Source organism: Prionailurus viverrinus, unplaced genomic scaffold (assembly GCF_022837055.1).
Source record: "Prionailurus viverrinus isolate Anna unplaced genomic scaffold, UM_Priviv_1.0 scaffold_45, whole genome shotgun sequence".
NCBI classification, from domain to species: domain Eukaryota; kingdom Metazoa; phylum Chordata; class Mammalia; order Carnivora; family Felidae; genus Prionailurus; species Prionailurus viverrinus.
In genome coordinates, this window is record NW_025927610.1 from 862,190 (window position 1) to 871,755 (window position 9,566).

Consider the following 9,566-nt stretch of genomic DNA (forward strand, 5'->3'; position numbering starts at 1 on the left):
AGTGGTGATCGTGGCATGTTGAAACCAGACCCTGGTGAGGTTGTCTCCCTTCCTCCAGCACCCAGGCTGTTTGGAAGGGAGGTGCGGGGCCTGCCAGGGTTAGGAGGCCATGGCAGGCGTGTCGCAGCCCTGTCACCAACCTGCTGTGTGAGGCTGGGACACCCCCCCCCCCCTTCCCGACCTTGGGCCTCTGGGTACTCATCTGTGCTCTGCACACGGGCCAGGTGGCTTCTGGGTCCTTCCTGCTCAGGTGCCCTCAAGTCCCCGACACTGACACCGAGTCTGTTTTCAGCTGAGGGAGGCAGTGGCCAGGAGGGGGGGGGGGGGGGAGGCGTGCACGGGAGCACAGGCTCTGGGGTGAGCCATGCACTCCTGAGTAACCTGGGTCACCCTCTTCCGCCCTGACCCGCACAAGGTGGGTGCCCAAGGCAGCGACCGCGGGCTTTTCGGGGAAGAAGGGGAGGAGGCAGGGCTGTTGGGGAGCCCTGGAGTGGAGGCCCTGCAGGGTCCAAGTACCCAAGGGCCAAATGAGAGTGGGGGCGGGGCAGCCCCCTGCCCAGAAAGCCCCCAGAGACAGCCTGTTGGAGGCCGGGAGGGGCCCAGGCAGTTCGGCACACACAGTCCCTTCCCAGCTGGGCTCCTTGGAAGATCCCCACGCTCTCCCGTGGTGGCCCAGGCTGGAGGCCACGTCAGCAGCACGCCCCGCCTGGGAGGCAGCCCGGGCTCTCTGGGTTTCCAGAAGGCACAGGCTGCCGGCAGGAGGCGGGGGAGGGCCGGCGCCTGGGGACCTGCTTTCCTCTCAGCTCCGGAGAAGGAAAAAGTGACTTCCAAGAACTGAGTTGCATTCAGGAGCCTTCTTGCCTTGAAAGGACCCTTTCTCTGCACTGGCTGGTTGCAAAAGGCTCTAATTCATCCTCCTGGCTTCAGTGGCCTGTGAGGGCATCAGGGGGCAGAGGGCCCATGGGGGTGGGGGGGAGCTGGTCCAGGAGGAGGGACAGAGAGGGGGAGTGAGGGCTCTGGACGGGACAGTGAGTCCTGGAAGGGACTCTCGCGGGGCAGGGTGGCTGGGAGGCAGCAGAGGCACGGATGGCAGGCACAGCTCTGCTCACTGCTGGCTTCATGGCCACCTGACTCCTGTGGCCACACCAGCCTGGACAAGGCAGTTCTGGGAGCCTCAGCCTGCCCACCTGTCAAATGGGCGGGAGGTTGCTCTACATTCCTCAAATGCTTTTTCCAGTTGTTTGCACCCTGATGATGGATATGGAGTGGGTCCTGCCCATGCTCTCATGGCATTTGCCCTTAAGTCCCATGATCTGTCCCTGTGTCTCCCAGCAGAGGAGATGGGGGGACCCAACTGCCCTCCCAGGGGCCAGCGGTGCCCTCACCCTGGGAGATGGGAAGGCGGGTGGGTAGCGTTGGGGGGGCAGAGCCTCCTGGGAAGACAGAAGGAACCTTCACAGAAGCCCCGTGCTCAGCGCCCCATCTGGTCTGTGTCAGGGCAGAGGAACGTGTGGGGAGGGAACGAGAGGGTGTTCACAATAAGTAGGACAACAGCCATGTTTCCGGAGGGCTCAGGGGCGCCTGGCAGTGTAGCCGCGAGACGGCTCGCTGGGTGGTCCTGGATCCATCCGTCATCCCCTCCGATGCCATCTTCAGAGAGCCAGACGGGGTGTGCCCGCAAGGGCTCTGGCTGGCCTGCTCGCCCTCCTGGGTCACCAACTCTGTGAGTGCCCCTGGGTCGGCCCCTTTCCTTGGGGCCTCAGTTTCCCCATCTGCAGAGTGATGGAGAATGAGCCTCGGTTAGGGAAGGAGCCAGGCTTCCTCTGGTGGGAAGGGGAGGAGGCGCAGAAGTCCGGTGTGGAGCTGAGCTGGGGAAGGGGTGGGCTTGGTGAGACCCCAGCAGACAGGCTGAAAGAAAGGGCAGGCACCGTGGGGGCTGCAGGCGCGGGTGAGTGAAGCGCCCCGGGGCTTCTCCCGGAATGCTCCTTGAGGGGCACGGAGAGCAGGTGCGCACCCCTTGCAACCCCTGCTCTTCCCTCCCTCTTGGATGGAATGCAGATGTGCTAGTTGGAGCCACAGCAGCCAGATTGTGACTCTGAAGACAGATAACCACAGTATGTTGAAGCAGAAAGAGAGGAGGATCTAGGGTCTCTGCCAACCTCACATCTCCTGATTGCCCACCTCCTGACATCTTCTACCTGAGACAGTAAACTGGCGATCTGTTGCAGCCACCTTCTTCTGTTTTCTGTGGTCTGCAGCCGAGGCTCATCTTCCCTCGCGCTGTCATCCCGCATGACTGGCTGGAAGCTGGCCTGATGGGTCAAGGGAGGGGAAGAAAGGCGGGAGATGAGTAGTGACGGAGATTCTGTTTGGGCAAAGCCTGTCAATACCACCAGTATCGGGAATGAGAGATGATGCCCACAGTCTGCAGATATTGGATGGAAACATACAGAACGGTATGAACCTCACGGCCAAAATTTCAACAAGTTAGCTGTGGGCAAACGGACAGATTTCCTTGAAAGACACAAAGTACCAAAGCTCATTCAAGAAGGAAAAGATAACCCAAGGGGCCCTTTTTCCATTAAAAAAAATTTTGAATTAATAGTTAAAAACTTCTGCACAAAGAAAATTAAGGCCCCGGTGGTTTCATTGGAAAATTCTACCAAAATTCTAAGGAAGAAATTACACAATTCTACCCCAATTCTTCCGGGAAATGGATGAGAAAGCATGTCTCAACTCTCTGTGAGGAGTTCCCCTCATCCATCACCTGGACGCCGAAACTAAATGTTGTAAGAAAAGACAACTACAAGCCAATCTCTGTTATGAATATAAGAGTAAAACTTTTAAACAAAAATTGAATCCAGTAATATATACGTAGGATAACATATCGCAACCGAGGCAGGGTTATGCCGGGAACACGAGGTTGGCTTACCACTTAAAAAGCAGTCAGCGTCATTCACCACATTAACAAGCGAGAAATGAAAACCCACACGATCATCTCAATAGAAGCTAAGACACCTTTCGTAGAATCCAACATCTGGTTTTGGCAAAAAGTCTCAGCAGACTAGGAGTCAAAGGGAACTTCCTTGGGATCGAGGACACCTGCAGACACCCAGCGTTCATGTCCTCCCAGGTGGAGCGGGACTGATGCCTCCAAGAACAGGGACAGCACCCTCCCCCCCCCCCCCCCCGTTAGCATCACGCCAGAAGGCTGGCCAGCGCAGTGAGGCAATAAAGAGAAACCAAAGCCATGCATATTGGAAATGAAGACCTGAAATGGTCTCTATTCACATACAACACGGTAATCAGTAGAAAATGTGGTGGAGTCTGGAGTCTACAAGGAAGCTGCTAGAATAGTGAGTTTAGCAAGGCTGTGGAATGAATACAAGGTCTGTATGTGAAATCAAGTTTTTGATATGGTGGCAACGAACAATTGGAAACGGATTTTATTTTACTTTTTTTAACGTTTATTTTTGGAAGAGAGTGCGAGTGGGGGAGGGGCAGGGAGAGGGCGACCCCGAATCCGAGGCAGGCTCCAGGCTCCGAGCTGTCGGCACGGAGCCCGACGCGGGGCTCGAACTCACGGAACGCGAGATCGTGACCTGAGCCGAAGCTGGAATTGTTTGACTGAGCCCCCCAGGCGCCCCAGAAACTGAACTTTTAAATGGCCATTTACAATAGCAGCAAAAAGTGTGAAATACTTAGGAATAAATCTGATGGAAGAGAAGCAAGACTGGTTCACCACACGTAGCAAAGCATCTCCAGAAGAAATGGAAGGTCTGAGGACGGGCGAGGCGTCGAGTTGCCCGTTCCCCAGGTCGTCCCTGGACCCAGTGGATCCCAGGCGAGGTCTCAGCCCGCTGGTTTGTGGAAACTGACCAACCGGCCCTCAAATTCGTGTGGGAGCGCTGAGGACCACAGTGTCCCACAGGGGCTGAGAAAGAACAGAGCGGAGGCGTTGCACCACCCGAGGGAGGAAGGCGCTCGCGTCGCGCGTTATGTCATGGCGTCCTTTCAACCACCGCACAGGGAGACCGAGGCACAGGGAGTCACTGCGCGACCCCACGTCCCGCAGCCCCCGCCCAGCGCGGGGGCGGGAGGCTCGGGGGACAGGACTGCGCCCGCTCCACTGACTGCTGTGTCTTTGGCTTCCAGCAAGCAGCAGGCCGGGCACGTCGCGGGGCTTGGTAAGTACTAGAGGCAAGAATCATCACGGCCGGTAGTTACCGTGCACTTCTGATGCACGCCTGGCTCTGTGCGAACACTGTGGGTGTGTCAGCCCTGTTCGATGGGTGGGACGGGGCTGGGGGAATGCGCCGTCCCGCCGCTGGTGTCCCGAAGAGGGACTTGGGCTCGACCCTCCTGGGGCCTGACTCAAGCCTCCCTTTGCCCCCTGCTGGAGGAGAGTTCCTCCCTGCTGGAGCGTGCCGCACGAACACACCCTGCGCCCCCCGTGCCCGCCACGTGGACACCTTCCCGTCAGCAGAGTCAGGCACCCCCACAGGTTTGGGGCAGCCGGTTGGAGCGGCCAGGCCGTGGCCTCACCCCAGAGGCTGCCGTCAGGAGGCTGTTATTGTGCCACGTCCGAACTGTGCCCTCTGGACCCGGCCTTTGGTTCTGTTTTGAGTAATAAAGCTACAGTCCCGTGTCCCTTCCCATCCGCCTGACTACTTTGTCTCCCAGTGGCTCCAACCAATCTTGCTCAGGGCAAAAGATGATGATTGAGGCTTCTTCGCTCCCGGAGATAATTCACACCGCATCCCTGCGTGGGCGGAGGCTACTGATATTATCCTCATTTGGCAGACGAGGACACCGAGGGACAGGGAGATGAGCGGACGAATGAATGAACCAACATACGAGGGAATGATGGAAAGGTCAGTGTGTCGCCAAAGCTTGGGCTCTTTGCCATGAGCTACCCAGGCTTTGCCACGAGGAGGCAGGTTGGGCGGAAGGCAGGTGGGCGGGGCAGTGCCCGGCTTGCTGGGTGATGGGGCCGGACCCTCTCGGGGCTGGATCGGGGCCGCTCTGTGCCCGGTCGCCGTGACTGGCTGGACGTGGCCCCCAAGACCATCGGATCGTCTCTTAGCGATGGGTTCGTAGCCGGGACGTGGATGGCAACCCAGCCTGGAGCCAGGGCCGGGTCTCCAGCCTCTCCCACCCCCCACCCCCCCAGCAAGGGCTGGACACAGAAAGGGCCAAGGAAGTCTTGTGGACAGACCTGTAGGGTTTCCAGCATTTCAACCTTCTCGTTCTGACTTTTAGGAGAGAAAGCGAAAGGCCCGTGTCTCCCCGTGCAAGCTGCCGGGCTGTGTCCCCGGCGGGAGACCCGCCTCTCGCGCTGAGCCTCGGTGCCGCGGGGTCAGGGTGGCCACGGCGGGCCGCAGAGCGCGCTCAGCCGGAATGCGGCCGAGATGTTCCCGGGGCCGTCTGGAGCAGTCTTCCCCGGAGCTCGCCTCCAGCAGGGGGAGGCTGCCAGGACTGATTTTCCACTGTGCGAAGGAACGCTCTGGAAGGAAGGAGGTGGCCACGTGGACTGGAGCCCCGGTTCCCGGCCAAGCCTTCCAACAATCCTTCGCATTCTGGTGAGCGAAGCCGTGTCCTCGTGTTGTCCCAGGGCTGCGGGGCCACCGCCCCGTCAGCAAAGTCAGGCAGCCCCACGGCTCGGACTTGCTTCCTACCGCAGGGCGCACTGTGTCCGGTGGGGAAGGCCACGCAGAGAGAGACGGTTACACGCCCACGGTCACGCTGCAGAGGTGGTCGTGATCGTTCACGGAGCCCTTCTGCTGTGCCCGGAAGCTTGTAAAGGTGACCTTATTTAACACTTGAAACGGACTTTGCGGCCTTGTTTTATAGACAAGGAAACCGAACTGAGAGAAGCTAAGGAACCTGTGTAGGGCCGCCCAGCTACAAGAGAAGCAGGGTTTCCACCTGTGTTGACGGATCGTGTTTCCACGTGGTTTCCGCTGTGGGCAGCAGAGGGTCTCAGGCCTGGCATCAGAGAAGTCTGCCAGGGAGCGGTGAGAACACAGCTGGGTACTGAGGGATGCATAGGAGTGGGCCCAGGGCAGGAGGTGAGGGAGGGCAATTCGGGTCTCTAGCCAGGTCCCTGACCCTGGGTTGCGTGGTAATCGGGAGGGCTTCCGGGGAGAAGGTGTCTCCTGCGGTGACCCCAGCTTCCGAATCCGTCTCCGTAGAGGCCCTGGGACAGACAGAGGCTGAAAACTCAACGGCTTTTCATCGAGGGCCCTCCAGGAACCCAGCTTGAAAGCACGTAGGCCTCCCCGTGAACCAGAGAGGTTTCTGGGCCACAGAATTGGCAAAGGGCGGCAGAAAAGCAGGGCAGAAGGAAGACGCATTTCAAAGGACGGTCAAGAATTTGCTGCTCAGGAAATATTTCTGGAAAAGTTCAATGGGGCGTCCTGTGGAATCTCAAATATTCCACATTTAAGAGGAAGGAAGGTTTGTGTTCCCGGGATGTCGGCCCGTCCAGGCTCCTCTTTCACGGGCGGGCGAGGCTGAGGGCTCCAGGGAGGGGCAAGGTCAGCAGTGGGAAGGCGTGCCTGGGGGGGTGGGCGCCTGAGCGGGGGCTGCACCAGACTCAGCACCGCCCCCCCCCCCCCGCCCCCCACCTTGTGGGCCGGCCCTCAGTCGGCCTGTCACTCTCCCTGCTCTGGCGCCGTCTGCATGGCTGCCCCGGGGATGGGCACCGTTCTTCGGTGAGCCCCGGGCGGTGCACTGGGCGACACCCAGCAGGCCCCACACCCCAGTGGCTCGGGGACACGGTCCGGCGCACGACGCCTCCTCGTCTGCGCACCGCGAGGGGAGAAGCCGCTGCCGTGAAACTAGGACACTGCTCTCACCTCCGTGCCAGGCCAGCCTCGTCGTGCAGAGACGCACGCTAAGGGGCAGTGACCCTGCCGCGTCCCCCTGCCCCCGGGGAGTGCGAGGGTGCGGGCTGGGGGCGAGCGTCACTGAGGGGTGATGCTTGTTCCCCGGGGGCTGGAGTCTGGACACCTCCCATTTCTACCTTGGCATTCCGGTCTCAGTGTTGGGGCTGAGGAAACTGAGGCACGGAGAGAGCCCGTGGCCGTGGGGGCCGGGGCTGGAATGCCCCATCTCAGCACCCCACCCCCCTCCCTGGGCCGGGCCCTTCTGCAGCCACGGCCCCAGAAGAGACGTTGTCCCGGCAGACGAGCCTGTGCGGGCAGACGTGAGCTTGGGAGGCGGGAAACGAGCCCTGCCGGGATGGCCTCGTGTGAGTGTGTGCGTGAGCATGTGTATGAGTGCGCGAGTGTGCGTGCACGTGTGAGAGTGCATGCGAGTGTGTGCGTGTGAGTGCACGTGTGCATGCACGAGTGTGCGTGTAAACGTGTGTGAGTGTGTGCACGTGTGTGTGCGTGCGTGTGCACAAATGTGTGCGCGTGCATGTGTGAGCGTGTGACTGCATGTATGAGCGTGCTAGTGTGTGTGAGGGCAGGCCCGTGAGTGTGTGTGCGAGTGAGTGTGCTAGTGTCTGGGAGGTGTGTGCGGGGGTGACTTGTGAGTGTGTGTGTGTGAGTGCACACGCGTGTGTGTGTGGCTGCGTGTCAGGGACCCTGCTCTCCGCGAGCTGACGTGCACTCACCTGGCGCAGCGGGCGTGAACGCCGGGCTCCGCGAACCATGCAGTCCTGTGCGTGTGTAAATGACTTTCACGAGAACAAGATACGGACAAGGATGATTCTCCACCTTTTCTTGATCTGAGGCCCCCGGACGCCTTTCCTCTGAGTCCAGGTTTTTACAAAACTCCTGTTTTTAAGTTTATTTATTTTGTTTTTACAATTCTCTACAGGCCGTTGGCTCTTTGGCGTGTGATCCAGCCGCCCGGAGAAGCCCCTCAGGCCGCGCTTGGGCGCCTGTCCCCGGCCCTGACGCGCCTCCCACTGCTGCTTCTCCGGGACATCGTGTAGGCGGAACAAGACAGGACACAGGCCCAAAGCAGCCGCAGTAAAGGTCGCCCGAGAAGAGTGAGCCATGGAGGGCGGCTTCCTTCCACAGCGTGAGGCCCTTGGGGACCGTCCCTGTTCGTCACATCATGGGACGTGGCCTTGTTTGTCTCTCTGTTCACCCACTGAGGTCATGCGCCTTGTTTCACGTTTATGTCCTGTGCCAAATGTGGTGAGTCGTCAGCCACCGTTTCTCCGGATGCCCGTCACTCCCTCTCCCCGGACTCCGGCGACACAATCCTTAGACCCTCTGCTGTTTCCCCGCAGATCTGCGACTCTCTGTTCACTTCCTTCCTTTTTTATTTTTTTATTTCTTTTTTTACTTTTCCCTTTTTAGTTGTATTTTCTTATTGAGACAAAATTCATATAACATCAAAGTCACCATCTTACGCTTTTTAAAGTTTATTTATTTTTGAGAGAAAGAGACAGAGCACGAGCAGGGGAGGGGCAGAGAGACAGGGAGACACAGAACCCGAAGCAGGCTCCAGGCTCTGAGCCGTCAGCACAGAGCCCGACGCGGGCCCAAACCTGAGATCATGACCTGTGCTGAAGTCGGACGCTCAACCGACTGAGTTCCAGAACATTCCCATCACCCCAGAAGGAAACGCCGTACCTATGAGCTGTCACCCCCACCCTCCTCTCCCAGATTGGGCAGCCCCCCGTCAGCCTTCTGTCTCTGTAGATCTGTCTGGTGTGGACATTTCACGTGGATGAGAACCGTGTGACCCGTGGCCTGCGGTGTCCAGCTTCTGCCACAAGACGTCCCCACGGCTGTGTCCTTTCAGTGGCTGAGTAACATTCCATTGTGCGGACACATCACACGTTCATGAGCTGGGGGGCGTTGGCCTCGTGTCCCCTTCTGGCTGCCGTGAAGGATGCGGTGGTGAACATCCGGGTGCGAGTGTCTCTGTGTGAACCCATGTTTGCAAGTCTCCTTGAGCTAAATTACGTGTAGGGGTGTCATTTCCGGGTCACACGGTAACTCCGTTTTTGACTTTTTGAGGGACCGTTTCCCACGGTGGCTGCACCGTTTCACACCCCCCACCGGGTTCCGATTTCTCTGCATCCTCGCCAACACTCACTACATTCTGTTTTCTTATTATTTAGAGAATACTTTATTAGTTTCTGCCACTTTCTGTTTTCGATGACAGCTGTGCTAGTGGGTGTGGGGACGTGTCTCCCTGTGGTTTGGATCCGCGTGTCCCTGGTGACGAAGGATGTGGACCCCCTTCTTGTGTGCTTCCTGGCCATCCGTGCGTCTCCTCTGGAGAAGTCTCTATTCAGATCCCTCACGTGTTAAAATTGGATTATTGGTCCAGACACCGGACTCTTATCAGATGCATCATTTGCAAATAGTTCGTCCCATTCTGTGTGTGTGTTTTTCCCCACTTCCTCGAGAATGTCCTTTACAGCAGTTTTTAATTTTGATGAAATCCAAATGATCTGTTCTTTCTTTTATGGCTCGTGCTTTTGGTTCCGTATCTAGGAAACTGTTGTCAAGTCCTTGGTCACAAAGTCTTCTACGTGTGGTTTCCTCCCGAGGGTTTTACGGTTTTAGCTCTTACATTAAAGTCTTCGAATT

General features: G+C 58.3%; 1 long non-coding RNA gene across 1 annotated transcript; it reads left to right on the plus strand.

Annotated features, from left to right (window-relative positions):
* Positions 1-5,183: 5,183 nt before the first annotated feature.
* Positions 5,184-8,373, plus strand: LOC125159166 (uncharacterized). Its single transcript, XR_007149707.1, has 3 exons — positions 5,184-6,017; positions 6,195-6,459; positions 7,831-8,373. It is a non-coding gene; the product is annotated as an uncharacterized LOC125159166 (long non-coding RNA).
* The last annotated feature ends 1,193 nt before the right edge of the window (positions 8,374-9,566 follow it).